Genomic DNA, 5,657 nt, shown 5'->3' with positions numbered 1-5,657 from the left:
CGCTCGTGTTTCCCACTTTTTGACATGGGGTTGGAAAATCTTGGTTCGTTCCCACTAAATGTCTCTTGGGCACATCTGTTCCAGTCCCACCACCACTGCTCTAAACCTGGATGACAGCAACAGCTTCCTCACTGATGCCCTGGATTCAGTGTTTCCTCTGTATATCCTTCCTACCAGAGCCAGATTATCTTTCTTAATAACCATCTTTCTCTTCCTCAAAACCTCACATGGCTTCTTATTTCCTACAAGAATGGGTAAACATATCCTTTCAAGAGGCCATATCCTTTTAACATCCTTAACATATCCTTTTAAGAAGCTATGGCTGGGCGTGGTGGGTCACACCTGTAATCCCAGCACTCTGGGAGGCCCAAGGTGTGGGTCACCTGAGGTCAGGAGTTCAAGATCAGCCTGGCCAACATGGTGAAACCCCATCTCTACTAAAATACAAAAATTAGCTGGGCATGGTGGCGGGCACCTGTAATCCCAGCTACTCGGGAGGCTGAGGCATGAGGATTGCTTGAACCTGGACGCCGAGGTTGCAGTGAGCCGAGATGGTGCCACTGCACTCCAGCCTAGGCAACAAGAGTGAAACTCTGTCTCAAAAAAAGAAAAAAAAAAGTAAAAAAAAAAAAAAAAAAAAAAAAGGATATAGAGGCCCATGGCCTCTATCTTTCCAAGGCAGCCCATTCTCATTAGTACTCCTAAGCTTGTCCTCTCCACTGTGGTCTGCCAGTGCTCCTCTTTCCTTCAGCTCCTCCTTGGCTGTCTGCTCATTTTGCAGAGTTATCTGGAACCTCATCTCTATTCCATCTGAACATTCCCATCCATTCCTAAAGGTTTAGCTCAAGTACTGCTTCTGGGCCAGGCCTGTAGCCCTGTTAAGTGAACCTGGTGGGGGCCACAGGATGTATTTCCACCAGGATTTTCACATTACATTGCTACTTACATGTGATATGGTTAGTCACTGATTGACCCAGACTCACTGATCCTTCAACCATCAAGATCAAGTCCCCAATCTTGGGCTCTGTCCACCAACCTAGGCCAGGCAAGGTGACTTTCTAGGACTCACATTTGGCTCTTTCCAACGCACATTTGAGCATTTGCCAGAAAGTTCCTTAAAAACGGAATTACCCTATACTGTCTACCACACTACTATCTACTATTGCTTAAGATCCCCTTCTTCTAAGATTATGCAAATTATTTCTGCCAACCTTCCAATCTGTTAGCACAATCCTATACTTTCCACTTTTGGGTAGATTCTCCCTTCCACTCCGGGGAATAAAGTGTGCCCTGAGCCTCAAGGAAAGAGGAACTTCCTTTGCTGGATGGTTCATATTTCCTTCTGCAGCTGAAAGGCTGGTGTGCACTACTAACTGTGACACTGACTTATATACTTTCTTTGAGACTAAAGTCCAGTACCTGGTAGTCCATAGGCAGCCAATAAAGGAAGGGAGCTTGGGAGGTCTGGGTTGAATCACGGCTCTTTCCTTACTGGCTGTGGGACCTTGGGAAGTTGCTCCAGCTATCTGAGCCAGTCTCTGCAGACTGAGAGAATAGCCCCTGCCTTGCTTGGGTTGTTGTCAGGCCTAGAGACAACCTTTGTAAGGCTCTGAACACAGGAAATGGCACATAGTAAGTGGTTGAAACAGGGACCTGACTCTATAAGCTGAATAGGGGATTATTAGCTCATGGGTGGGAACATCTATTTTGTGATTGGATTTACCCTTCTCAACTGTCCAATTAGATGGAAAATTAGTAGAGAACCAGTACCAGCTGTTTCTCTGTGGTACTCAAGGGCTGAAGCATTAGAGTGTTTTAACATTCTTTGATTGGGATGGGATGATTCTCCAACGTTAGTATATGGACATAATAGAAAGGCACACAATAAAAATGTACCGGTGGGCTGGTGTGGGTATGCAGAATGCACTGTTATGTTTTAGTTAACAGCATTGCATTGGATCTCACCAAGGCTGTCCAGGAAAGCAGGGAAGGAGGATCAGGCTGGCTCCTTTTTCTACCTCTTGGCTCTGTGCCCATTTCCCTGCAGCTCACTGTGGCCACCAGCCACTCCGGGTCCTCTATCTTCCCCACATGGCACACGGTGCCTGTCACGCTCAGCCCCTCCCCCTGCAGCTTGGCCACTGCCTGGTCCACATTCTGCTGCTTCCAGCTGTTGACAACCACGTGGGCCCTGTCCTGGGCCAGACGCAGGGCGATGGCAAAGCCGATCCTGTGAGTAGAAAGAGACAAAGACTGCCAAGGCCTGTGCAGGGGAAGAGGTCGAAGCATGTGCTGTGAAGTTAGACTGCCTGGGTTTGAATTCAGGCTCTCTCCCTATATGACCTCCACGTGTCTCTACTCTGTGTAAAATAGGCTTGATGGCATGGCCTTTTTGGCGCTCATTTACTTATTTTTATTATGATCTGGAACCACAGCCTCAGTTCCCAAGAACTTACATCACTTTCCACAGTTCCCACCACAGGTGACAGGCTTCATCCCCTGTTGGGACTGAGAGGTGAGAAATGAGCTGAGTGTGCAGCAGCCACTTCCGTGATTTGAGGATCTCACTCAGAACAGCCTTGCCCCCAGGTTTCTTTCTTACTAGTCTACCACATTCTCAAAATTCTATCCTTAGTTATTTTTTGGGGTGCATGTGAAAAGATGGTCTCCGGTCAGAAATGTAAATATTGCCTTGGGAGGAAGAGTTACACATTCTGCACTTGTCAGTCATTAGCATTTTACCTACTTTTGTATTTTAGCTTTGTGGAGAGCTGGCATCTAGCAAAGTCCCGTAGAAATGAGAACCAGGATAGAGAAGAGTGGTGGGTGAGAAACAGCCTGGGCAAGGTAGGCCCAGGTGTACCGAACTAAACAAAAATCTTGACACATGGCTCTTGTGTCCCATCTAGGTAAGGGGGAGGGGTTCCTGGAGACTTTCCGGTGCCCAAATAGAGTGTCTGGTACATTTTCATAAAGCTGGAGGCCTTGGGATAGGATTTTGAAATCCAGATTTCCTTGGATTTCTAGTTTCTGGTTTTCCCAGAGGCTAGGTGGGGCTGGTTGACTGGGGCAGCCCAGAACCCAGCAGGGGAATAGATCGATGGGGTTGTACGGAGGTGGCACAGTTGTGCCAGAGGCAGCAGGGACACGAGGGCTAGCAAGGGAGGGCCCAGGGCCTGGGGATTTGGAGGGGGTTCAGGCGGATCACGTGACTACTTTTTTCCAGGGCCAGACTTCAGCCACACGTGAGTTCTAAGGACAGAGGCACTGGAGGCAAAGAAGACACCAGTGCCTGTTTGCAGGCAGCCAGGGCCTCCGAAACTCCAGCACGAACACTCACTGGTCGGTGGAGGCCGTTACCAGGGGCCACCTTATTCGCGAGCAGATCCCGGCGGGTCATCCGGGAGCTGGTCATCCGGGAGCTGGCCATCCGCACCGACTTCCATGCCCGGACACAGTGGCCTAGCAGCCCCGCCTTTTGCATGGCTCAGACCAGCAAGTCTGGGTTCCACTCCTTCCAGCGGAGGTGACAAAGATTAGGGCGAGGGGGCAGGATGAAGGGCGGGCTGCTTCCCGGCCCGCCCCCTCCCCGCCCTCGACCACCTGGGAGTCCTCTGTGGCGGTGCTCGCCTCCCTCCGCCGCCGCGCCCAGCAGCCAGCTACCTTCCGCCCCACTGGGGCTTGCCTTCCCGGGCAGGCGGGTGTTCAAAGCGCTCTCTGTTCAAGTTTTCCGTAGGGCTCGCCCCTCCCCTGGCCCCCGCAGGAACGCGCAGACTTTGGCTGCTGCCTTTTTGCATCTGCTTGCCCACGTTTTCTTCTGGGGGAAGTGGGGGTTTTGAGTTGGTTGCTTTTGCTTCTTCAGAATTTCTTCTCCAAGAAAGTCTGGGTACATGTACGTGACAGCCCACAGGAGGGCAAATGTTTTGAGACTGCCCATGGAGGTGAGGCCTGTGGTCCTCATAGAGTCCACCAGGTGAGGCTGGAGGAGCCTGGGAGAGATGTGACAGGGAGTAGCTGCACCAGGCCTGGCACTGCCCTTCACTCTGCCCAAGGTCTCCTCCATCTTCACGGGCCCTGGAGGGCAGACTATGGTCATTGACCAAACAGTATCTCACATCCCTTTCCAAAGGGACTTTCTCCTTTACAGGGGCTAAGTGCTAGAGAGGAGGCAGCAGAGTCCCTGGACCAGTGGTGGAAATGCTGAGAACTGGGGGCACTCAAGTCTAATCACCATGTCCCCAGGTCTTACCCTCCATCCTAGTTCAATAAATATTTGTTGAATGTAAAATCTCTTTATGAACTGTAAGCTATAAGCACATAGTAGTTACTGCCACCATGTAGTGATTATTATTGGTGCCCTGGGCCAGACTCTTCATCTGTAAATTACTGAGGGTATGGAGTAGATGATGAATAAAGTCCTTGCCAGCTATAAATTCTGTGTCCAAGACTTCAGCCTCCACTTCTGCCAAGTGGGCTCAAATTATCTCACTCCTGGGTTTCTGGGAGAACGAATAAATCTGGATGGCTTATGGTATACTGTAGAAAGGCCCCAACGGACCCAGATGCAAGCATCTGAATTGGTTTAACCCACTGGCTTCCAAAGGCCAGACTGAGAAGCAGTGCTGGTCCATGGCAATGTTTACACTAGTGTAAGGCAACATGAGAAAAGGAAACACATTGCAGTGTGTTTCATGAAGCTAAGTTTATTTAACAGTCCTTTATTGTGGAGTATACGTTTGGTCCTTTTTTTGTGTGTGTGTTAGTGTTTTCTTTCAGAAAAGATGATGAAAGCAGATGGGTAGGTTTAGAGATGTGTTGTTGGTGAAATCACCAGTTTTGCAGCCTTATTTCCCTATAATTACCGGGGAAAAGTCCTGGTTTGTAAAATCCAGTTCTAGGGATGACTTTTTAATAGAATTCATGTTTGCTCAAGATTCATTTAGTTTGCTCAAGATTCATTTAGTGTATCTGTAGGTCAGCGGAGCAGCTGAAAAAGGATTTTGACATTCAGCCGGGCATGGTAGTTCACGCCTGTAATCCCAGCACTTTGGGGGGCCAAGGCAGGCAGATCACGAGGTCAGGAGATCAAGTCCATCCTGGCTAACACGGTGAAATGCTGTCTTTACTAAAAATACAAAAAATTAGCCGGGCATGGTGGCATGCGCCTGTAGTCCCAGCTACTCGGGATACTGAGGCAGGAGAATGACATGAACCTGGGCAGCGGAGCTTGCAGTGAGCTGAGGTCACGCCACTGCACTCCATCCTGAGTGACAGATGGAGACTCTGTCTCCCAAAAAAAAAAAAAAAAAAAAAAAAGGATTTTGACATTCAAAAGAGGATGTATGGTGAGCAAGTAATAGAACAGGCCTGCACTGGATTTATCGTATTTTCCTCAGCCAAGAAGTTACAACCGCAGTACTCTGCTTTGGTACTCAGCATATCCCGATGAGATAGGAGAGCTTAAGTATAATTTTCCCCATGTCCAGGGAAAACTGACTCTGACTGGTCCTCCTCAGTCTGACCTCATGAATTATTGACAGAGGCTATTCACACTCTTGCACTCTTTGGTGCTAATGCACTGTGGTAACCCTTCCCAGGGCTCTCCATCTGTGTGTAGGGCTGGGGAGAGGGTACACAGGAGGACTGCTGCAGGGCTT

At 49.2% G+C, this 5,657-nt stretch overlaps 1 pseudogene; it reads right to left on the bottom strand.

Moving 5' to 3' along the window:
- Nucleotides 1-1,842: 1,842 nt before the first annotated feature.
- Nucleotides 1,843-3,484, bottom strand: LOC112628748 (annotated as a pseudogene).
- Nucleotides 3,485-5,657: the final 2,173 nt, after the last annotated feature.

Source organism: Theropithecus gelada, chromosome 7b (assembly GCF_003255815.1).
Source record: "Theropithecus gelada isolate Dixy chromosome 7b, Tgel_1.0, whole genome shotgun sequence".
Taxonomy (NCBI): Eukaryota; Metazoa; Chordata; class Mammalia; order Primates; family Cercopithecidae; genus Theropithecus; species Theropithecus gelada.
The sequence above is the reverse complement of the archived record's forward strand: the minus strand, read 5'-3'. Positions and strand labels throughout refer to the sequence as shown.